This window comes from Sus scrofa, chromosome 1 (assembly GCF_054392235.1).
Source record: "Sus scrofa isolate SSC_HxYL_T2T_F1_AM1 chromosome 1, Sscrofa_HxYL_maternal_Yorkshire_Landrace_v2.0, whole genome shotgun sequence".
In the NCBI taxonomy this organism is placed as follows: domain Eukaryota; kingdom Metazoa; phylum Chordata; class Mammalia; order Artiodactyla; family Suidae; genus Sus; species Sus scrofa.
In genome coordinates, this window is record NC_139383.1 from 267,098,633 (window position 1) to 267,124,328 (window position 25,696).

At 40.2% G+C, this 25,696-nt stretch overlaps 1 protein-coding gene and 1 long non-coding RNA gene across 3 annotated transcripts in view; one reads left to right on the forward strand and one right to left on the reverse strand.

The window, feature by feature from the left end:
* Positions 1 to 24,471, reverse strand: part of LOC146407170 (uncharacterized) — a 391,157-nt gene extending 366,686 nt beyond the window's left edge. For both annotated transcript variants that reach the window (XR_014825954.1, XR_014825955.1), the window contains exon 1: positions 24,292 to 24,471. The gene's annotated coding sequence lies outside the window, so the exon portion shown is untranslated. The remainder of the gene's footprint in view (positions 1 to 24,291) is intronic.
* Positions 24,472 to 24,557: 86 nt separating this feature from the next.
* LOC146407172 (uncharacterized) overlaps positions 24,558 to 25,696 on the forward strand; it is a 74,362-nt gene continuing 73,223 nt past the window's right edge. Inside the window, exon 1 of the long non-coding RNA XR_014826031.1 lies at positions 24,558 to 24,939. This is a non-coding gene — a long non-coding RNA (uncharacterized LOC146407172). The remainder of the gene's footprint in view (positions 24,940 to 25,696) is intronic.

A 25,696-nucleotide genomic window follows, 5' to 3' on the forward strand; every position in this document is an offset into this window, starting at 1 on the left:
GATGCTCACCTGAAAGGCAGTTTTGCTAATGACATTTTCATGGCTATGAGGAAGGGGGCCCACACAATCATGAACTTACAGGCGGCATAATGATGCTTCCCCAAGGTTGCTGGGAGAATCAAATGAGATAATGTGTATAAAACGTCTGGCACATAGTAAGTTTTCAGTAAATATGAGTTGAATCCAGTTCTGTTCTTGTAAGGCGCAGAGATTTGCTGCCTAGGTCCCTGTTCTCAGTAAGGTCATGCTACCTGGGAGTGGGGATGCAGTCAGCAGAGAGCCAGCTGGCTCCAAATGCCAGCAACCAACTCAGCTGCAGAGTGTTGCCTCAGGGAGCTTGCACCCTCCCTGGAAGAGTCTGCACCCAGAGGCTGAGCCAGGTGGATCTCACCATTTTGGCCTAATGTGAGACATTCTAACAAGCTTCTCTCTGGACTGGTAGAGTCTTGGCCAGGCCTGCATGGCTGTGTGACTACTCCTCTATCTATCCCACACCTCCTCTGCCTTTTCACAAGCACGGATCTCTCATAAGCATCTTGCATTCTAAACTCCATCTCAGTGTCTGCCCCTAGAGTACCCAACCTGCAACATCTACACACATCCCACAGACTTATGCGTAAATTAAAGAGATTCTCATTCCAGCTTCCTGGAATGTGTTACAAGAGCTTAGGTACTTCACTTACCTTTAGTTACCTGGTTTCTAGTATGAGAGTTTGGGCCACCTAACCTCTAAGGGTCATTCCAGGGCTGCCATTGTGTGAGCTTTTATTTCCTCCATTCACATTCTCTTCAGACCCACTTGGAAATCCCCTCTATGTCTTGTTTTCTATCCTGTGTTCCCAAAGCATCCTGTGTTCACAGCAGAAAACCCTTCCATTGCATTGTCACTTAGTTTTCATGAATCTACCTTCTTTACTGGATGGATACCTTTGGACTGAAGATGCTGTCTTTCCACTTAAAGACACCTGTGGTACCTATTCCCTGGTCTGGAGACTTGAAGGTATTTGATAAATGGGAGTTCATTACATGAACCCACACAGATGTTCTCTGGCTTACTCTGAACAAAGAGTACATAATGAATGGCACTCCAAAACACTCTTTCCAGTTGCCCTCTTTTTTAGTAAACTCTATTCCACTTCATGAAGGCCCCTTTGTTTTCAAATTGCTGCAGGACACAAGCCTATCTAAGTAACTGGTTCTGTGAATGAAGACACAGCACTGCATTTGACTCAACTGCCATGGTCAGGTGGTACAACACATTAGTCTTTCCCAACCAAACATGTCTTTGTAAAAAGGAAATCATGATTGCTTTGTACTCATTTATTTTGTTTCCTTGTCAGAAAAGAAAGGATGAGAGCTACCAAAAGACAAAGGGTGATCAGGTAAGCTGGCGTGGGACAGACCAAAAGTTGTAGGAAAGTTTGGGAAGGAAAAGGAAATCATATGTGTTCAATGCCTAACCCATGCCAGGCACGGTTTCAAGCCATTAGTGTATATTTAATAATTACATTCAACAGATAAGGTTGCTGAGGCCTCCACACACTGGTTAATGATGTGCCATGAGTCCTATAAAAGTGGTTGCAGAGGTAGGAATAGAAACGTGGACATTTCCTCTCCAATGTGTGGATCTGTCTGAAGAAATAAATGGAAACGGAGACCTGAGAGGTATCAGATCATCAAGGATGTCCTGTGTGAATTGTTCAGAGGGTGGCAAAGGGGGAAGGAAATCATAGAAGGAAAGAGAGAGAGAGGGAGAGACAGAGAGAGGGAGAGACAGAGAGAGGGAGAGAGAATTACCAGGAATAGTTTAACCAAATAATACTGATGTCATGTAAATGTAGAACCTGAAAACAAAGGTCAAACTCATAATAACAGAGAGTAGCATGGTGGTTAGCAGAGGCTAGGGGGTAGGGGGGAAAGGGGAGATGTTAATCAAAGGGTACAAACTTTAGTTATAAAATGAATAAATTCTGGAGATCTAATGTATAGCCAGGTGACAACAGTTGAGCATCATGTATACTTGAAATTTACTAAGAGAGTAAATCACATATGTCCTTCCCACCCCCAGACCCCCAACACTGGTGACTACGGAGGTGATGGCTATGTTAATTGGTTTGATTGTGGTAATTATTTCACCATGTATACATATATCAGAACATCATCCTGTACACCTTAAATATATACAATTTTTATTTGTCAAAAATAAGTACGTACAGGAGTTCCCATCATGGCTCAGTGGGTTAAGAACTCCACTGGTATTCATGAAGATGTGGGTTCGATCCCTGGCCCTGCTCAGTGGGTAAAGGATTCGGCATTGCCACAAGCTGCAATGTAGGTCACAGATGCAGCTCAGATCTGGTGTTGCTGTGGCCGTGGCATAGGCCAGCAGCGCAGCTCCGATTCAATCTGTAGCCTGGGAACTTCCATATGCTGCAGGTGCAGCCCTAAAAAAGAAAAAAAAATAAAGAAATACAAACTTTTAAAACAGTTATTGAGTAGAAAGCATTGGTCCACAGTTCCCTTATGGTGCAGCGGGTTAAGGATCTGGCATTGTCACTGCAGTAGTGATTACTGCGGTGGCACGGGTTTGATCTTTCACTGGGCGGACATGCCCAAGGCATTGCCCCCCGCCCCCCCAAAAAAAATTCACTGAAACAGGAGGATATGTATAACTGCAAAGCCTATTTCCTGCCCACAAAGAACTTCCAATACTTAGCTGGGGAGATAAGGTGTACATATATGAAAGAAACAATTAGCTAGCCAGAGCGATGGGGCCGGAATGTTCCATCCCCTTCACAGTAAGTTCGGAGTCAAGAGACTGTTTTAAGTAGGGCACTCAGGATTGACTGGAAGGAAGACCTGTCTCCACCCATAATTAATTTAGCGATGAATGTGAGCAAAGGTTCTCTTCCTCTTCTCTCTGACCCCTCCTTTCAGGGCCTCCCCCACTAACTCCACAGTTATCAGAGGGGGACCCCTGAAAATAGAGGTCACACTGTGACACTCCTTGCTTAGCATTCAGTGGTGCCCTAGCCCCCCAACGATAAAGGGCCTTGCTCTACACAGCCAAGAGGGTTTTACATGTCTGCTTACTAATTGAATTACTACTAATCCACCATAAGAGAAGAGGAAAAGACCATCCAGCTTTCTTTAAATCAGCCCTATAGCCAGACAGGATACTGCATTTCAAGGAGTCCTGTGCACATTGCCCTGAAAATTATCCACATTTTTTTCCGTTCACTTTCAAATATGAATTGCCACGTAGACATAGAATTTGCCTATAACCATATCCAGCTGTGTACCGTGAGTACTTTAAAAGAGAGAATATACAAGAGGATATGAAAGAATCAAAGAAATAAGCCTCCCTAAAAACACTATTCATTTCAAACGAAGGCTCTTAGCAGGAGAAAACCTTTTCGTAAAAAAACACCAGGACTCAACAAATGTAAGGCTGCTTTAAAGTGGGAAACTGTTCTGGCGAAAAACCATAGAAAAGCCAATTCTATCTGTGAAGATTTTGCATCTGGGTGTGTAATATAGACATGGAGGTCTGATTTCCTCTGCAGAGAAGGAATGTAACATTGTGACGTTTCTGAAATCCTACACCCAACAGGGGTGGGGGTGGAGGAATCATTAAGAGTCTGAACACACATGCCAAGGTATGCTTTATGCATGCGAAAGCTGAAAAGATCACTTTTAAGAAGGTACACAGGTTCCCTCCTGGCCACTCTGCATCCGGCCTTTCTTAAAGGGTCTCTCTTGGAAAATAAAGTCGGTGATTTTTTTTTTTTTTTTTTTTTTCAGAATGGACCCACAAAGCAGGAACAGATGTGACACGAGTAACCTCTACTTTGTGCATACCTCAGAGAAAAACGACACGGACTGGAGCAGGGGATCTGGCTCCAGGCCAGAGAGAACGACAATTGGAGTTTAGGCCTCTAATGACAGGGTTCACCTCGGCTCCCTCCTTTGTACTCAGGCATAGAGCGCAGGTGGCAAAAAAGGGCTGTGTCTCCGTGTTGCAAGCACAAATGAAGGATTTGCAAAAGGCTGCCATCTTCCCGATACCCACCCTACTTTAGCTGACCGCCTCTAAATGCCTGGAAGATATGATCCAACACAATGCCTGTGGCCTGCATGCCACTCGGGCACCCTGGGTTAGACTTCTGACTCTGCCACCTACTAAATGCATAACTTAAAAAAAAATTTTTATGCCTTCTGCGTCTCCTTCTTTGTTATTGACACAAGGATGATAATACCATCTACTATACTGAACTGGTTTTGAGAGTTCGATATAAAATGTATAAGGAGCACTTCTAACTATGCCCAACACACAACAAGTTTTCAATCAATGTTATTTATTTTAAAGATTAAGAATCACTTCCCATCCTGTTTTATGTTTACCGGAGTATATTTCTTCGTTTACTTCACCAGAAAGGAAGCCCCTTGAGTGCAGAAAAACATGTCAGATTAACATTGCACTTGGTCTCAACTCAGTTTCAGTGGTGTGCTGGTAAATGTTCAACAACGGGCTCTCTGAAAAGGAAGCTTCCATCTGCCGTGTTTGCCAATTTCTGTGGTGTAAATGCTCCCATCACGGTTATTTTCGAGCTATCAACAGGACATCAACTGACGCACAAAATTCCTCAAAATCTGAGAATAGTCTCTTGTGGGGCAATACAAGCCAGCTTAGATACACCACTGAATGCATTCACAAAAGACAGACAGGAAAGAAGCACATGTGAACAAACAGATTTAGAAATGAATGATTCCCATCAGGGATTCTCTGCGGTAAGAATGTTTATTCCCTGCCCACCTCCCAGCTTTACTGGGGCAAAATTGACACATAAAAATTGTGTCTATGTATAGAACATTTTTTTTTATACCTGATTTACAATGTGTTAATTTCTGCTGTGCAGCAAAGTGATTCAGTTATACACATATATACATTCCTTTTACTATTCTTTTCCATTATGGCTTATCATAGGATACTGAATATAGTTCCTTGCACTATACAGTAAGGCCTTGGCACAGCGTGGTGTTTTGATATACCTATTCATTATGAAATGACTATCACAAGCTAATTAACACATCTATAATCTTTTTTTATTACTCAAATGAATTTATCACATCTGTGGCTGTATAATGATCCTAACAATCCAATTTCACAGGATTTCCATCCCATAACCCACGCACATCCCTCCACCCCCTAAACTGTTTCCTCTGGAGACCATAAGTTTTTCGACACATCTATAATCTAACATAGTTATCCTTTTTAAGTTTGGGTATGAGAATACATGAGATAAATTTCAAAGATATAATACAGTATTATTACCTAGAGTCATCATACGGTACATTAGATTCCCAGAACTTACTCATCTTATAACTGGAAATTTATACCCTGTGACTAACATCTCCCTATTTCCTCCACCACTGGGAAACTACCATTCTACTCTATGTTTCTATGACTTCAACTTTTTTTTTTAGCTTCCATATATAAGTGAGATCACACAGTACTTATCTTCTTATCTGGTTTATTTAACTTGCATAATGTCCTCTAGGTTCATCTATGCTGTCACAAATATGAGGACTTCTTTCTTTTTTATGGAGAAAAATATATTACTTCGCATTTACTTTATACATTCTATTCATCAGCAGACACTTCAGTCATTTCTGTATCTTGCTTACTGTGAATAATGCTGCAATGATGAAAATGCAGATATCTCTTCTCTGTCATTAATTACATTTTGCAATAATCTCATCTGCCATCTTAAATGAGGTCTCTGTCCAGTAGGAATATTTACCAAAGGTTTCAGAATATTGGCCCACTGTCTTGCCCTCCAAAATGAGAATACTGATCCCAAATCGTGGGTTCCATCACACATTATATGTTTCTTGTGAAAATTCATAACGCACATAGGCATGTTAAAGACACTAATGTTAATGTAAAGAAACATTTCACAAACATATTTGGTCACTAAAAATAGGTCTGTCTCAGTAAATAGTAACATAATAAGGAACTAGTATCTCTGAAGAATGTACTCTGGAAAATACTGACAGAACTCTGTTTTATAATTATATGGAAAAAAGTAAATGTCCTTAGCAAATTTTGGAGTATATATATTTTTTTTAACTAAGAACAAAATACATCTTGGAGAGTCATCAAGAGAAAAAATACATGAATAAAAATAATAGCTACTCTGTGCCAAGGGCTGCCAATGCCCAATTCTGCAAAGTAGATAAAATTACCCCAGTGTACAGATGACTAAGTGGAGACTCAGGACATTTAATTGATTTACCATCACACTGTTGAGCAGAATTCAAATCCAGCTTTCTGTGGCTCCAAAGCCAACATTTTTCTACAACATTAGACATGTGATGTCATTATGAAATTATGATCATCAGTTTCCACTTAGCCCTTCACTCTTCAAGGCAATTTCAGTTATATTTGCTTCATTCCCTCTACCTTTTCACTACAAAATTACTTCAGAATTTCTACATTCTCTCTGCCACTCTGCTCACAGACTATTTCACTTACTTTTAACCAAGTATATTAAAACATTAGAAATTAATGTCCTCAATTCACAACCTGACCTATATATGTAGCTTTATGTGTACCCATCCTTCCATCTTCCCTGTTTATATCAAAAGACAAAAAGAAAAAAAAAAAGAAAGAAATGGAAAGAAAAAGAGAGGAAAGAAATCTCTACATCTGTGCGTCATAATACATATCCCAACCCTTTCTTGACTTCCCAATTTCCTTCCTTTATGCATATCCCTGTCTCATTCTCTACTTCTTACTCCCCCATGGATTTTTCCAATTTTTTAAAAGATATTTAATTCTCTCTCAATAAGAAATCTCTCCTTCCTCTTTCCTCCCCTTTTATCTTGCAGTTTTCTCTTCCCTCTCTTTAGTCAAGCTTCTTGAAAATCTTGTCTACACTAGCTGCCTACTTTCCTCTGCTTCTCAGCCACTTTTCAGACCTCTCCAACTAGACTTTTACCACCTGTCCACTGAAACTTTCAACAAGATCATCAGTGACCCCTCTGTTGCTGAATCTTTGGGCACCTTTCAATCCTTCATTCATCAACCATCCCTTTCTTGAAACATGCCATTCCCTTTCTTTCCTTGATGACTCAATGACTTGGTTTCTTTCCACTTCTCTAGTGATTTTTGTCTCAAAGTCCCCTACTGGATTCTCTTCCTCTAGCTAGAGGACAGCTTCCTCTAAATGCTAGTTTTCCTCAGAGATGAATTCCAGGGCATATTCCTTCTCAAGAGTCATGCCCTCGAGTCATCTCATCTACTCTTGTGAATCCAACTTCACTCTGTTATGCTGATTATTCCAGATCTCCATGCAGTCTAGAAGAACTCCTGCTCCAAGGCACATCCAATTTCTTACATGAAATATCAACTTGAATGACCTGCAGGTATGTCTATATTGAAATGACTGACAATTTCCCATCTCAATATGCGTTGCCACACATGTTCCCTTTAGAAAGTAAATTGCGCTCAGGATTCTAAGCCCAATGAATGAATGAATGAACAGTAACCTTCAACTTTTCTTTTTCTTCTTGGATATCAACAGCAGCCTTCTATTTGAACTCCCAACCTCGACTTTTTGACTCTGTTTAGTTCATTCTGTGTTTCAGAGCTAGAGATATATTTCCAAAATTAAAATCTGATAATTTTAGTCTTTTTTTAAAAAGATCCTTCAATGGTTTCTCTTTGTTCTTCATCAATACTTAACACCTCAAAGTTTCTCAAAGTATGTCCGCTGTTGGCTGAAGCACTTTTATTCCCTGTCCTTTCTACATTACACCTTCAGGAAACACACACATGAACACAACACACATACCCAGTTATTCCTGAAAAATCCTCACTTGTCCTCCATGACTCAACTAATGGTCATTTCCTCAGGAAGGTCTCTCCTCTTCCAGTTCCTAAGGTCTCCTTCCATGTATTCTCATATATTCCTGAACCTCCACTGGCATAACATTCATAAGCATTTTTGTAAAATCACATGCTCCTTTTACAATATGCTTAAGTTGTGTGTGTTTCAAAACGTACGTGAGATCTAAAAATGCCTCTGTACAACAGGGAGAGTACATTTTATTACTAAAAATTAGTACAGTAGTTCTCATTAGAAATAATAGCAATGGAATGAGTTCTAGGATTTCTATTGAATTCTGCGATTTTGGACTTTTTTTTTTTTTTTTTTTGGCCTTTTTAGGGTTGCACACATGGCATATGGAAGTTCACAGGCTGGGGGGTCAAACCAGAGCTAAAGCTGCTGGCCTGTGCTACAGCAGTGCCAGATCTGAGCTGTGTCTGTGACCTACACCACAGCTCATGGCAACGCCAGATCCTTAACCCACTGAGTGAGGCCAGGGATCAAACCTGTGTCTTTATGGATACTAGTCAGATTCATTTGCCCTGAGCCATCATGGGAACTCCAGAAACATTTATATTATCTTTATCTGTAGTCATAATAGTCAAATAACCTGTATTTACATAATTTGCATCATACAAGTTCATATTTTCAGAATGAGGAACAGAAACATTGCCATTAAAATGATAATCTAGCATATGCGTTTTTTTCTGTTCCCTTCTGAATCATCATGAAAGTGATAATAATGAAATCAACCAGAAACAAGATGGCCTGAAGAAGAGGTATTAACAAATTTTTGGACGATGAAAATAGATGACAAATTAGTAACTGACCTAACAGGCTGGAAAATCCAGAAACTGAAGTGTCTTTCAAAAGGAATCTTAATTAGTAACGACCTAATGTCCACTGGCAGATGAATGGATTAAGAAGATGTGGTACATATACACAATGGAATACTACTCAGCCATAAAAAAGAATGACATAATGCTATTTGCAGCAACATGGATGGAACTAGAGACTCTCATACCAAGTGAAGTAAGTCAGAAGGAGAAAGACAAATATCATATGATGTCACTTATATCTGGAATCTAATATATGGCACAATGAACCTATCTACAGAAAAGAAACAAAGTCATGGACATGGAGAACAGACTTGCGGTTGCCAAGAAGGAGGGTAAGAGAGTAGGATGGACTGGGAGTTTGGGGTTAGTAGATGTAAACTATTGCATTTGGAGTGGATAAGCAATGAGATCCTGCTACATAGCCCAAGGAACTATATCTGATCACTTGTGATGGAACATGATAGACGATAATGTGGAAAATAAAAAGAATGTGTGTGTGTGTGATGTATATACGTCTGTATATGTGTATATATATATATGTATATATATGTATAACTGAGTTCCTTTGCTGCATGGCAGAAATTGACAGGACACGTAAATCAACTATAATAAAAATTTTAAAAAGGAATCTTAATTAAAAAACAAGCCGATTTGCATCACAGAATCCAGGAAAGCTCAAAAACTGAAGGTGCTAGGTAACTTGGAAGGTACAGGGTGCAAAGCCCAGTGATCAAGAATCTATACAAGGCGTGAAAGTGCCAGGTGCTCTTCCATGGCCTGTGCAGCCAGGTAACTGTTCTTTCATGACTCTAGCAGGAGGCATTTTGTTACGTGAGGATATAGAAAAAGGGATACTTTCAAGTGAGAAGGCCAGTAAAGGAGAGGGTAGACGTGAAATGCCACTTTGAAAATAAAAGAAGTGAATATCCTCGAGGGTGACCATGCCCTCCCTACCCTCTTTGGCCAACTAAAATGCAGACAGGAGACTGAGGGAGGTTCCTGTTTGGGGATACAGATTGGTTCAGAGGATACAGAAGGTAGTGACTTTTAAAGATTCCACTGAAACAACTGGGTCCTTATTAGACCATCATACAGAGAGGGCACCCCAATAATCAACAAACCCCATTCATATACCAGGTTTTTAGTCTTCATTTTTTAATGTAAGTGGAAAGTCAAGTATTGCTCTGCACTAGAGGATGGGCTCTAAATGAAAGAATAAAACCAAAATGTAAAACTATAATCAGAGGTTTAATAGTTCCAAAAGAAATTATTACATCCAAAAAAACAAGAACCTGATGCTATAAAAAGAAATGCTCTCAGAACATAAACGTTATTAGAAATTAAAATTACTACTGCCCTCAAAAATATTTTCAAGTTGAATCAAAAATGACTGTTGAGGAGTTCCCATTGTGGCGCAGCGGACCGACTAGTAAGCATGAGGTTGCAAGTTCGATCCCTGGCCAGGCTCAGTGGGTAAAGGACCCGGTGTTGCCATGAGCTGTGGTGTAGGTCGCAGACGTGGCTCAGATCCCAGTGTTATTGTGGCTGTGGTGCAGGCTGAGGGCTGTAGCTCTGCTTAGACCCCTAGCCTGGGAACCTCCATATGCTGTGAGAGTGGCCCTAAAAAGCAAAAAAAGAAAAAAAAAAAAGGAAAAAATGAAAGAAAATTACTGTTGAGAAAATATTCCAGAGAGTAGAAAAATAGATATATAGAAAACAGGAGAGGAAAACATTATAATATTAGAGGGTCAATTACAAAGTCCAAGAAATAACAAGCAGAGGCTCCAGAAAGAAGGACCACAGAGAGTAGAGGAGAAGAAATAAATGTGTATGTAATGTTTGAAATAATTATATAAATCAAGGTACAACATAGTGAAAATTATGAACACAGAGAACGGTGGGATGATCATAAGAATTTTCAGAGAGTAGAAGAAAACCGGTTCATACACAAAGTAGGGGGATCAAAATGGTATCACAGTTCCCAAGATGGATCAAGGTCTTTAAAATTGCAAAGAATTTCCAACATCTAGACGCTGATTCAAATGTAAAAGTAAAATAAGCACAGGCTGAAATATGCGAGGACGCAAAAATTAGCTGTATTCCAGTAGCTCATGTGCCCCCCCCCAAAGTAACAAACCAAAATGTAAATAAAAGAAGTTGGGATTCAGAAAAGTTACTTCTATACTGAGACAAAAGGGGTCCACAAGACGATGTTAAAGAGGATGGTTTGGGTAAGGGCTGTTTGAAAAGCCTGGGGAGCAGTTAGTGTTAGGACAGGGGGCTCCAGGAGGAAGATCTCTAAGGAGAAAACATAGATACATACGTACATAGTGCATATATATATGTACACATATGTGTAGGTGACTGATACACAGATACATTTTCTTTAAAAAATAATAAAAGTTGTACCGTTTTGGTGGATATTTGGGAACTTAAAAAAATTCCTAACCAAATAGATCATCCAGACAATTTTTAACCGAAGGGGAAGAAAACTTATACAAAGAAAGGAAATAATTATGCTCTATTTCATGGCTCAGCTCTGAAAAGATTTACAGTCTAATAACATAAACACTAAAATGTTTATTTAATTAAAAGTGTGATAGAAATATCTTGAAAAGTTAGGGAAGGAAAATGTGTGTGCTTAGGGGTGGTGGTAAAATGGATGGGCTGTGAAGGACACTCTAAGACAGTAGCCAGATCGTCCTCATACTTAAGTCAACTGGTAATGGCTAAAATCAAGACTAAAAATATATATTGCATAATTTCGAAAAATCGGAGCAATTACTCCAAGAAATATTTTGCAAGTGTTCAAATCATGAGGCTCGGGAAGGAAGACTCACTGATGAAAAGGGGCGAAGGACTGCTTAATGTCAGATAGTACTGTTTGACGTTTTAAAAATATTTCCATACAAATACTAATACAGTGAGCTAGGTGGGGAGAATGCATAAAAAGTAACGAAATTTTGCCATTTGCAGTGATACGGATATAGAGAATATTATGCTTAGTGAAGTAAGTCAAAGGCAAATACTGTGTTATATCATTTAAATGTGGAATCTAAAAAAATAACACAAATGAACATATAAAACAAAACAGAAACAGACTCACAGATATAGAAAACAAACTAGTGGTTACTAGAGGGGAAGAGGAAGGAGGGAGGGCCAAGTTAGAGGTATGACATTAAGAGCAATGAACTACCATGCATAAAATAGATAAGCAACAAGGATATCTGTATAGCACAGGGAATTTTATCTGCTGTTCTTTAATGACTTTTAATGGAGCATGACCTGTAAAAATGCTGAATCACTATCCTTTACATCTGAAACTAATATTATTATAAACTAACTATACTTGAATTAAAAAAAATTTTTTTTCCTTTCCTAACTGGAAAATAGGAAACCTCATTTGTGTTAAATGAAGTTTTTAGAAATGGGGAAATGGATTTCCCTGAGTCTCAAAAGACTATTCACTACAGGGTTTCCAATAAGCTTCTTTTACTTTGATTAAATTGAGTAAATAGGAGTTCCCACTGTGGTGCAGTGGGTTAAGAATCTGACTGCAACAGCTCAGGTGGCTGCAGAGGTACCGGTTTGATCCCTGTCCCAGTGCAGTAGATTAAAGGATCTGGCATTGGTGCAACTGTGGTGTAGGTCGCAGCTGCTGTTCGGATTCAATCCCTGGCCTGGGAACTTCCATATGCCGTGGTTGCAGCCATAAAAATTAACAAAAACAAAAATAAGAACCTAAGTAAATAAAACAGTAAAGTGTCAGAGAGCTATATTACACAATGTCTGGTAAACCATGGGTAAACCAATCTTTGGTGTATTTGAACAAAAGGTGCATTACCAGACATAAGCAGACGTACCACCACAGAGACCATGTCTGAGAGAAAGGAGGCTGGATGCTCCATGTCCCTGATGTCTACTGCTACAGACTCTTGCATAGGCACCTAGGGGTTACACAAGCTCTCATCCTGGAATCTGCTGCTAAAAACAGTGGGGAAGTGATATCAACACAGACCTAAATATCAATTGCCTACTCTTTCTAATGGAGCTAAAACTGGCAGATCCTGTATTTATTTATTCTCCCTTTCCCTCTTTGTAAGCTCCATGTAGCTCAGGACCTCGTGTCTTGTGCATTCCAGGATATGCCCTCCCTCCCCACCCTCTGCCTGGCACACTACAAGAAATAATAAAAAATAACTGAATGATTTTTTTTTTGCTCTTGGTTAACCTGAGGTTTGGCCTATGAAAATTTGTATAGATTATAACCAAACCTTATCGCTTGTTTGTTTTTTTTTTATCTCTTTCCCTCTAAAATGACATAATGATGAGAATATAAAATTTAATGACAGGACACTCCAGGTTAATTCCTGATTCTGTCCTTTATGACTGTGTCCTTTTGAGTAATGCCACACAGCTCCCTTAGCCTAAGTTCTCTCATCCATTTCACTCATTATATGGTGATAATAAGACTTTCTCCATGTTATGGGGAGGGAAGGAGTGATGCGCTGTGTATTTTATAGAGTGGAAAAGTAACACGTTAATGTCAGTTGTAACTCTGACTGATAACTTTCTGATGTATGTTTTGTATGTATTGTATCCATTTCATTCCTCTCTCCCTGTTATTTTTCCATACTGAATTTACAAGTGAGGAAATTAAGCACAGTGCTGGTCTTCATGAGTTTATATTAAGAATCACTAAGGGGTTTCTTCTGTGGCACAGCAGAAATGAATCCAACTAGCATCCATGAGGGTGTGGGTTCAATTCCTGGCCTCACTCAGTGGGTTGGGGATCTGATGTTGCCATTAGCTGTGGTGTAGATCACAGATGCAGCTCCAATTCTGCGTTGCTGTGGCTGTGGTGTAGGCCAGCAGCTCTAGCTCCAATTGGACCCCTAGCCTGGGAATTTCTATATACCAAAGGTACAGCCCTAAAAAGCCAAAAAAAAAAAAAAAAAAAAAAGAATTGTTAAGATGGGAATTGCCACAAATATTCATGGCTACCTCCTTGAGTCACAAGGCCTCAAATGTGTGAATCAACTATATTTTGCCCAAGGTGCCATTTTTCCTGCCTTTTCTAATAAATAGATGCAGTTAATCAGTTCTATTATATAGTTAAGTCACTAAGATATAGGGAAACACTGAATCATTTTTCATTTTCTTTTTAGAGTACCTATGTTTTTGGACAGGGGTAGGCTATTTGAAGTTACAGGTAAAGTTCAATTTAGCTTAACTATCAAACAACAAAGAAACTGTTATCATGGAAACAATCCAAATGTCCATCGACAGAGGATTGGATTCGGAAGATGTGGTATATATACACGATGGAATACTACTCAGCCATAAAAAAGGATGACATCATGCCATTTGCAGCAACATGGATGGAACTAGAGAATCTCATACTGAGTGAAATGAGCCAGAAAGACAAAGACAAATGCCATATGATATCACTTATAACTGGAATCTAATATCCAGCACAAATGAACATCTCCTCAGAAAAGAAAATCATGGACTTGGAGAAGAGACTTGTGGTTGCCTGATGGGAGGGGGAGGGAGTGGGAGGGATCGGGAGCTTGGGCTTATCAGTCACAACCTAGAATAGATTTACAAGGAGATCCCGCTGAATAGCATTGAGAACTATGTCTAGATACTCATGTTGCAACAGAAGAAATGGTGGGGGAAAAACTGTAATTGTAATGTATACATGTAAGGATAACCTGACCCCCTTGCTGTACAGTGGGAAAATAAAAAAATAAAATTAAAAAAAATATATTTAGTACAAAAAGCAAAAAAAATAAATAAATAAATAAAAAATTAAAAAAAAAAAAGAAACTGTTATCATTAAATTACAATTCCTTCATTATCTGGTCTCTATGTGCATGGACACCCTCTTTTCGATCAGTTAATATCTTTGCAATGTAACAAAGATCAGATCTCTATATTAATTATTTAGAACAGAATCTGAGGCAATGGGACAAGCCAAGGTTTGGTTGTGACATGCTCTGAATTCAAATTCTGCCTCAGCAATTTAATCTCCCTGAGCCTCAGCTTCCTTTTAGGCAAAAGTATCTTCTTGAAGTGAAGATACTTAAAAGGGTGAAAGAGATTACACAGGAAGTGCCTGGCTGGCAATCAATTAATGTTAGAAATCACTGTTGTTTTAGAGTTGAATGGTAAGCTTTTGAACCCCATGTACTCAGATAGCATTCCCCAAATATGCCTGCATGTATCTACGAACTTGGATTTGGGGAAAGTGGTTGATAACAGCTGCTTTCCAATAAGAATTGTGACATGCCTGTGTGGGAGCAGAGTGTCATTCCAAGAAGGCCAGACTGCCTGGGCTGCATGTGTGTGGCTGTGTCACATATGATCAGAGAACCACAGATGCCAGAACCATGCTAAGTGCTTTACATGTGGAACAAGAGGAAAAACAAAGGCAGACAGCAAACCGAGAACATCTGCTTGCTATCCCCAAACCGCAAGGACATTCAAAGGAGGGACAAGCCTGTCAGATATAAAGAGCTTTGTTCTTCTGAAAACTTGATGGCTTTGGATATGCATGGTTGGTATTAAAACCTGAGAAAAGTAGCCAGTGCCCTGCTGTTAGGCACTGCGGGATGAAGAAGATGAAGGGAAAGAAAAGAAAGAGTGAAACACAGAGGAGCAGGGAGCTTCATGACAGAGGTTTGGGCACAGCCTCCCAAGGAAGCCCCTCAAACCCTCTAGTGAAGTCTACCATACGTATGCATGCTGATGTGAGCGATGTGTTGTTACTGTTACATGAACTGAAGGAGAAAATGATGCCCACATCAACGTAGTGAGGGGAAGACGTAGGTCGAACACCATATCAAGGGAAACAAAATATATTCCACATGTACCACAATATTCATTACAGCACTATTTACAATAGCCAAGCCATTAAAGCAACCTAAATGTCCACTGACAGATGAATAAAGAAGATATTGTACATAAAACATACATATATTCCAGGGATTTGTATAAACTGTGGGCAGGAGTCTTGGACTTCACAATGCGGAAGCTGAAAGCAATTTGATCAATTTTAAGTGTGCATGTGTGTATGTTTGCTGTGGGACCCTTAGCTGACCCACAGATTATACACAAACCATAGTAATATTATATTATCTCTATTTTACAAGCAAGGCTGGAAGATGTTTAAATGACTTGTCCAAGATCACCAGCAAAGTATACGTGGGGATGGAAGGAGGTCTGATATTACAACCTATGCTCATCCATCTCCAGAACAGAGCCCTCAGTTACCATGATTCTCTGTGTCATCTGGTGGGGAGAAGCTGGCTGGCTACATCATAAATCACATCAGAACTCTCTTCCTCTCTTTTTTTCCCCTTTTTTGGCCACCCCAAAACATATGGAGTTCCTAGGCCTGGGATCAGAACCAAGCCACAGCTGTGGCCTATGCTGTAGCTGTGGTTAACTCTGGATCCTCAACCTACCGTGCTGGGCGGGGGATTGAACCTATGACCCAGTACTCTAGAGGTGCCACAGATCGCGTGACACCAGAGCTGGAACTCCACACTAGAGCCCAACTGTGCATATTCTGATTCATTAAGTCTTTAGATGACACCAGGGGAATCTGCATTTTTTTTTAATTTCACCAGATATTTCTGATAGGAATGCAGACTTGGGAATCTAAGATGTCTAGTCTCTTACTATAAATGTGGGAAGCTCAGGGCCTCAGTTAGGAAGGGTCTTCTGTAAACACTGAGAACTTAGCTTCATCCTAGAGTAGGGGGTAGAACCTATATCTCTAGACATGACCTTCAGTGCAACATACACCTGAACACAAACTAAAAGTCAACACAACACAGACCTTACAGGGAGCAAATGGCCCAAGAAATGTTTCCATGAGAATCTTTCTTTGTAAGGAAACTCGCTAGAAGGTCAAAGAACACTTCCATAATTCTTAAAGAGCCAGAATTAGTATCCTTACCTTGTCTAAGAAGAACCTGGGGCTAAGAGTAGGAGATGAACACTATAAGGGTTAGTAAATGCAAACCAGGGTTCTAAGTCAGTCCTATGACACTGAGAAGAGAGACTACACATTTGACAAACAACACTCTCCTTTTCAAAGTGCGTTATGTATTACACGAGCTGCTCTTGGGGTTGTAAAAACAGGGTCATACTGTGCGTAATAAAAAGAATTCCTCTGGCTCTCACTCCTACCCACTGTTGTGCAACCCCCGGTCCCTCATAGAGCCTCGTCCAGGTATTTCTGGGGGTGATCCAGGGAGAACGTACTATGGTCTCCTTACCACCCTTCTCTGCCCTCTGTCTGAAACCAGCCTAGCCAACTGAAAACTGTCATGACAATGAAAGACAGATCTAAGAAGACAGGATGCAAGTAAAAAGGAAAGCACACACTTGGAGCTAAAGGTCAGAGAGAGGAGGACACTGCTAGGAAAATATATGGTGAAACTCATTGTAAGTTTTATAGTTAAATGTCCTTTGTATACTGGAGCAGAGCAGATATTATGTCAACATCTGGACAGCTATAATTTGCCAACTGCTGTCTAAATCAGGACCATGAGGAGTTCCCATCGTGGCTCAGTGGAAATGAATCTGACTACGAACCATGAGGTTGAAGGTTCAATCCCTGCCCTCACTCAGTGGGTTAAGGATCTTGCATTGCCGTGAGCTGGGGTATAGGTTGCAGGCTTGGCTTGGATCTGGCGTTGCTGTGGCATAGGCTGGCGACTACAGCTCGGATTGGACCCCCTAGTCAGGGAACTTCCATATGCCGTGGGGGTGGACCTAAAAAGCAAAAAACAAAAAACAAACAACAAAAAAGCACCATGAGATTCCTTACAGCTATCATAAAATAAAAATAATAACAGAAGTTCCCTTCTTTCTTCCCATCCCTCTCCCTCTCCTTCTTCTCTTCCCTTTCCTTCCCAGAGGTGAAGCATGCCCTGCAGCTGAGGAAGTAGAGTGGGGATGGGGTGGAGGCACAGATGCCTCAGTGGCCCTGGCTGCCCAAAGGTGCTGAGGTGTGTGGGCAGCAGCAGTAAAGCATAAGGCAGTTCTATGCCTATTGGCCAAGGAAGCAGATGCGGGTGGGGTGCAGACCAAACCAGGATGGCCGGGAGTTTGCTTACATTAAGCAAATAAGTCAAATGATTGAGCAAGTGAGTAAATATTTTGAGAATAATGACAGCCAGTTTTCTCAATACTGGTAAAATGATTTAGAAACATACAAAGGGAGGAATCTAGAGAGAACCCTGAGGTATTACAATTGGAAGCTGTTCCAGTTATTTGTTGCTACATGACAAACCTTCCTGAAAGTTAGCTGCATAAAACAGTCACTTTTCCTGTTTGTATACCCTGTGGGTTAGGAATCTAAGCAAACACACAAGAGGGCACAGAGCGACCCTGCTCTAGGTTATCTGGGACCTCAGCTGGGGGTCACCTGACCACAATGGGCTGGAATCATGTGGAATCCCCAAGACAGCTGAACTTCTTACATACTAGCCCAGGGCTTCTGTGGAAGCATTCTGGTCAACAGAGCAGGAGCTGCAGAGCCTTTTCTGACATGGCCTCAGAAATCACGTAGCATCACTTCTGCCAAATCATCTGCTTACAAGTTAAACCAGATACCCTTTGATGGAAGGAATGGCAAAAAATTTGTGGATGTGCAAAAACAGCCAGAGATATTGTCATGAACTTGTGTATGCATGCACCTACACATATTGAAGCACACATGCATATATGTGTATACATAAACATACATGCACACATATGCATACATACATAGCTATTTTCTTACCTCTGTCCATAGAGAGTTCCTACAGCAATGACAGAACAATAGTGATGAACACACCGAATACCCCAAAAATCCTGGTTTCTCACTATCTTCCTCTACAAAATGGAATGATGAGTTCTTGGAGAAATAGCTAAGGGCTATTTCCAGGGCTAAGAAAGGGAAAGAGATGACATGGGTCATCTTGTTTTGCCATAAAGTAAGGAAAAAGCCTAAGGAATAAGGAGTATGTCAAAAAGACATGGGAGTCAGTTAAAAGTACTCCAAATGACCAAAGATGGGACAACATAAGCAGGAAAATCAATAGTTATAATAACGTATAACACCCCTTGAATTAATTAGGATTTATGAATCCACACTTGAAACAAATAAAAATATGAACAGTAGGGTGAGGGGATATTTCTTCCTTGAATAAGATGCCAGCCAATAAATGTAGAAAGAATAATGGAAATAGAAAAATTGCCGCTTGGCAATCATCACAGTCAGGATTGACTTAGAAGTTGCTAATGGATGCTAAGGCAGCAGGTGGGGTTCTGGGGAAAAACAAGATATCAAGGTAATCTCTGAATACCTATCCTCAGTTACTCATCATCTACAAAGGAAAAATGGTGACTTCCCTGTAGGAAGATCTGGCAGGTAGCCCTGTGCCCAGGAGATGGAGGTTGTCATGACCATTGATGGGATCAGTCAACATCACGTGTCTCCTGATGTGAGAGTCATTGAGAAGAAAACAATGTAATTTCTGTGGTGCTTCTAACAAGAAGGCAGGGCCTGTGTTAGATCACAAAGACATACCAGGCAGCCTCTTATTGAAGTGTGTCCTACAAAATGAGCAGATTGTGCTCTTAAAAACTGTTAGAGAAAGGCCAAGCAACTACTCCAGACTGCAGAGGAGTGATAAGATTTATCAACTAAAACAACATATTCCTGAATCAGTTCCCTGGCCAGAAGAGCCAATGGGATATTGCTCAGACAGTTGGTGAAACGTGCGTGGAGTATGCAGACTGGATGGTAGTGCATGTTAAGGCTGATTTTCTGATTCAGAGGTAGTGATGCAAGAGACTGTCTTTGCCTGGAGGGAAATACAGAGTAGATTATTAAGGAGTCTTGGGGGTGGGGAAGCATCATATCTGCTATTGCTCTTCCATGGTTCAGAAAAAGACTAATGACAATGGGTGTGGAGAGAGAAGAGAGGACACAATGAAGGCAGAGAATTCATGGGTTGAATGATGTTCCCTCTTTCCAAATTCAGACCTCGAATTCCTATCCCCTGAAACCTCAGAATGCGACCTTATTTGGAGATAGGATCTTTAGAGGGGTAATCAAGTCAAAGGGAGGGCATCAGGATGAGACTTAATCCAATATGACCTTAACATAATAAAAGCCATTTATGACAAACCCACAGCAAATATAATACTCAATGGAGAAAAGCTAAAAGCCTTCCCACTAAAATCTGGAACAAGACAAGGAGGCCCACTCTCACCACTTTTATTCAACATAGTACAGAAAGTCCTAGCCATAGCAATCAGACAAACAGAAGAAATTAAATGTACCCAAATTGGAAGAGAAGAGGTAAAATTGCACTGTATGCAGATGACATGATACTATATATAGAAAACCCTAAGGATGCCACACAAAAACTACAGAACTGATCAATGAATTCAGCAAAGTAGCAGGATACAGGAATAACATTCAGAAACTGGTTGCATTCCTGTATACTAAAAATGAAATATTAGAAAAGGAAAGTAAAAATATAATATCTTTTAAAACTGGATCCCCCCCCCCAAAATTAAACACCTAGGAATAAACCTGATCAAGGAGGGGACAGACTTATAGGCTGAGAACTATAAAACATTAGTCAAGGAAATTAACAAGGATTCGAAGAAATAGAAAGATATTCCATGCTCCTGGGTTGTAAGAATTAATATAAAAATGGTCATACTCTCCAAAGCAATCTACAGATTCAATGCAAGCCCTATCAACTTACCCATAATGTTTTTCACAGAACTAGAACAAACAATCCAAAAATTTACATGGAACCATAAAAGACCCAGAATTGCCAAAGCAATCCTGAGGGAAGAAAAAACAAGGAGGAGGCATAACTCTCCCAGACTTTAGGGAATATTACAAAGCTATGTTAATTAATACAGTGTGACTGGTACAAAAACAGACATACAAACCAATGGAACAGAATAGAGAACCCGGAAATAAACCCAGACACCAATGGTCAATTAATCTTCAACAAAGGAGGCAAGAATATAAAATGGGACAAAGACAGTCTTTTCAGCAAATTGTGCTGGGAAAACTGGACAGCTGCTTGTAAATCAATGAAACTGGAATATACTCTTACACCATACACAAAAATAAACTCAAAATGGCTTAAAGACTTAAATATAAGACAGGACACCATCGGACTCCTATAACAGAATATAGGCAAAACATTCTCTGACATCAACTTTACAAATGTTTTCTTAGGTCAGTCTCCCAAGGCAACAGAAATAAAAGCAAAAATAAACCAATGGGACCTAATCAAACTGACAAGCTTTTGCACAGCAAAGGAAACCATAAATAAAACAAAAAGACAACCCATGGAATGGGAGAAAATAGTTTCAAATGATGCAAGTGACAGGGCTTAATCCTCTAAAATATACAAGCAATTTACACAGCTCAACAGCAGAAAAACCAGAAACCCAATTAAAAAATGGGCAAAAGACCTGAATAGACATTTCTCCAAAGAAGAGATACAGATGGCCAAGAAGCACATGAAAAAATGTTCAACATCACTGATTATTAGAGAAATGCAAATCAAAACTACTATGAGGTACCACCTCACACCTGTTAGAATTGGCCATCATTAACAAGTCAACAAATAACACGTGCTAGAGAAGGTGTGGAGAAAAGGGAACCCTCCTGCACTGTTGGTGGGAATGTAAATTGGTACAACCACTATGGAGAACAGTATGGAGGTCTCTCAGAAAACTAAATGTAGAACTTCCACATGACCCAGCAATCCCACTCTTGGGCATATACCCAGACAAAACTTTCACTGAAAAAGATAATGTGAACCCCTATGTTCACTGCAGCACTATTCACAATAGCCAAGATATGGAAACAACCTAAATGTCCATCGACAGATGAATGGATTAAGAAGATGTGGTACATACACACAGTGGAATACAACTCAGCCATTAAAGAAACAAAATAATGCCATTTGCAGCAACATGGATGGAACTAGAGACTTTCATACTAAAGGAAGTCAGAAAGAGAAAGACAAACACCTTATGATACCAATTATATCTTGACTCTTATACACAGCACAAATGAAACTTTCCACAGAAAAGAAACTCATGGACCTGGAGAACAGACTTGTGGTTGCCAAGAGGGAGGGGAAGGGAGTGGGATGGACTGGGAGTCTGGCGTTAGTAGATGCAAACTATTGCATTTGGAGTGGATAAGCAATGAGATCCTTCTGTAGAGTACTGGGAACTATATCTAGTCACCTGTGGTGGAACATGATGGAGAATAATGTGAGAAAAAGAATATCTATATTTATATATTATGACTAGGTCCCTTTGCTGTACAGTAGAAATTGACAGAATACTGTAAATCAACTATAATGGAAAAAATAAAAAATCATTAGAAACAGCTGGTATCTTTATAAGAAGAGGAAATTTGGACACAGAGAGACACATAGAAGGAAGGAATGTCAAGACACTAATAAGGAGAAGGCTGCCATCACAAGCCAAGGAGAGATACCTGGACTGGATCCTTTTTCTGAAAAATTAAAATTTTGACTGGATCCCTTTTTTTTTTTTTTTGCCCCAAGCCCCTCAGTAGGAATCTACCCTGCATATACCTTGACTTCAGATTTTAGATTTGATTTTTGTGTCTCTAGAATTCTGAGATAGTAAAATTCTGTTGTTTAAGCCAACCAGTCTATTGTACTTTGTTACAGTGAACCTAGCAAACTAATACACCATGTGAAAAAGATATATTCTTCATATTGTTCCTGCAACTTTCCAATAAGTTTGAAATTACTGTAAAGAAAATTATTATTAAGGAGTTCTCATTGTTACTCAGCTGTAATGAATCCATCTAGTATGCATAAAGACAGGGGTTTGATTCCTGGCCTGATCAGTGGGTTAAGGATCCAGCGTTACTATGAGCTGTGATGTAGGTTGTAGTTGCAGCTTGGATCCCTTGTTGCTTGGCTGTGGTGTAGGCCAGCAGCTACAGCTCCTATTCGACTCCTAGCCTGGGAACCTCCATGTGCCATGGGTGCAGCCCTACAAAGAACCCCCGCAAAAAAAGTCAGCTTAAAAAAAATAGGGAATTCCCATCACGGCTCAGCAGAGACGAATCTGACTAGTATCCATGAGGATGCAGGTTTGATCCCTAGCCTTGTTCAGTGGGTTAAGGATCCTGCGTTTCCATGAGCTGTGGTGTAGGTTGCAGACCAGCTAGGATCTGGTGTGGCCATGGTGTAGGCCAGTAGCTCCAGCTCCACGTCAAACCCTAGCCTGGAAACTTACATGTGCCGTGGGTGTGGCCCCAAAAAGACAAAAACAAAACAAACAAACAAAAAAAACCCCAAAAAAACTGTTATTAAAATAGTGATGTTATTGTTTTACATGTAATCATTTAGCAATACTTTTGCATACACTATATCACTTGATCTTCACTATATCCCAGAGAATTAGGTGAGGTGGGCATTACTAATTGATTCATCTCACAGTCCAGTAGTCTCTGAGTAGCTTGCAAAAAAGCCATTGTAGTTAACAACTGATGTAGAAGAATGAAACTTAAAGAGGAGATATCCTCTGAGTTTCTAGGGTTGGCAGTGGGAGAAGATAATGGTTCATGTACGTTGACATTTTAATAAAGTTTTCATAAGGAGAAAAGCAAGAGAGTTTCCTTTAGAACACAGATTTGCAGATTTCCCTAAACCCCAGTCCTTAAAGAAAAGACTTGGAGGAAGGCTAAAAGAAAGAGGCAGAGAAAAGTGAGATGCAGAAAAAAGACAGAAGAGGAATGATGATCACTGGCTGCTTTTTGGTCTCACCTGGAAGCTGATGAGCAGGTAGATGGGAGGCAAAAGGAAGCATCCTCTCCTCCCAGGTAAAAATGGTCCCTTACTTATGTCTCCATCAGTTTGTTCATAAAATCCCCATAGTGTCCCATACCAAGTGGCCCTGTTATAAAACGCTATTTGTTTCTTGTTTACTAATACCTGAGGCATTCCAGGCTCTTTTGCTTCTTCTTCTCTTTTTTTTTTTTCTTTTTACTGCTGCATGTGCAGCAGATGGAAATTCCTGTCCTGGGCTAGGGGTCGAATTAGAGCGGCATCTGCAGATCTAAGCCATGGCGACGGCAATGCCAGTTCTGAGCCGCTTCTGCCACCTATGCCACAGCTTTCGGCAATGCTGGATCATTAACTAACCCACCATTGAGGCCAGGGATCAAACCCACATTCTCAAAGACACTATGTCACGTTCTTAACCCGCTGAGCCGCAAGGGGAATTCCTCTTCGGCTCCTTAGTTATGGAATCTTGGGTAAAGACGGGACCATGATCTTACAAAAACATAGTCATATGAAGTCATACCTATGCTCAAAACCCACCAGTGACTCTCAGTTTCTTTCCGAGTAAAATCCGAAGTCAGTCCCCAAGGCCCTACATAAGCTGTCCACCTGCTACCTCCCGCATACACACCGTATCACCTCACGCCAGACTAGAGACTCCTTAAGGTCTCTCAAACTCACCGCAGTAGCTCCAGGATCTCGGCTGTGTACAATAGACCCCATTTATCTGCAGTTTCACTTTCCTTGGTTTCAGTTACCCATGGCCAACCATGGTCTGAGAATATTAAATGGAAAATGCCATAAACAAACAATTCCCGAGTCTTAAATCCTGCAACGTTCTGGGTGGCGTGATGAAATCTCGCGAGGTTCCACCGGGACGTGACTCCTCCCTTTGGCTTGCGTATCCCGCCCCTGAGTTATTTAGTAGCTCCCTCTTAGTGGTGAGAGCGGTTTCTCAGGGTGTTTGAGGACTTTCGTTCAAATAACCCTCGTTTTACTTAATGATGGCTCCAAAGCACAAGATGAGCAGAGCTGAATATTCAGATATGCCAAAGAGAGGCCATAAAGTGCTCCCGTCAGGTGAAAGGATGAAAGTTCTCTACTTAACAAGGAAAGAAAAATGTGGAGATGGCTAAGAGCTCCAGATAGAGCAAACCTTCCCTCCTTGAAATGGTGAAGAATTCAAAAGAAATCACCTGAAGCAGATGATTCTCTTTCTGAAGTATCTTCAGGTCAGTAGTATCCAATGCTGCATCCTACTGCCTGGTCATTTACCTCACTTCATCTCATCACGGAAGCGCAGTATCATCTCACATCATCTCCAAAAGGGTGAGTACCATACAGTAAGATATTTTGAGAGAGAGAGGCCACATCCACCTAACTTTTATCATAATGTATTGTTATAATTGTTCTATTTTATGATTAGTGACTGTTGTTAATCTCTTACAGTGCCTGATTTAAAAGTGAAACTATATCATAGGCATGCATGTAGAGGAGAAAACGGTATACTTAGGGTTTATTACTATCCGAGATTTCAGGCATCCACTGGAGGTCTTCTCCCCTAAGGAGAAGGGAAGCTACTGTACTGTGGTTTCTTCTGCCTTGAGTGCACTTCCTCAAGAAGGCTGATCCCTTCCTTTCCTCTTTACTAAAAAGTCACCTTCACAGCCAACCCTTTTTAAAATTTAAACAGCACCCAAAATGTCCCATTCCTCTTTCCCCACTTGATTATTTTCCTTAGAGCTGGTCACTGTAACATTCTTTGGTTTTTACTCTTTGCTTTCTTTTATACACTGCCTGTCTTTTTCACTGGAATATCTGTTCCACAAAGATAGACGTTTTTGTTTCATTTGCTTCTGTATCCTTGTGGGGTACATAGTGCATAGTGGGGTATTTGGCTCAGCAAATATTAATTGAATGAATGATCAGGGTTACTTGACTGCCCTGTGTCTCAGTTACATTATCAAAACTGGTATAATGAACATTATATGCTGTTGAGGATGTGAAGAAACTGATAAATCATACATTGCTGATGAAAATCTGAAAAAATACATTCTAGAAAATGGTTTGGCGGTTTCTTATTAAA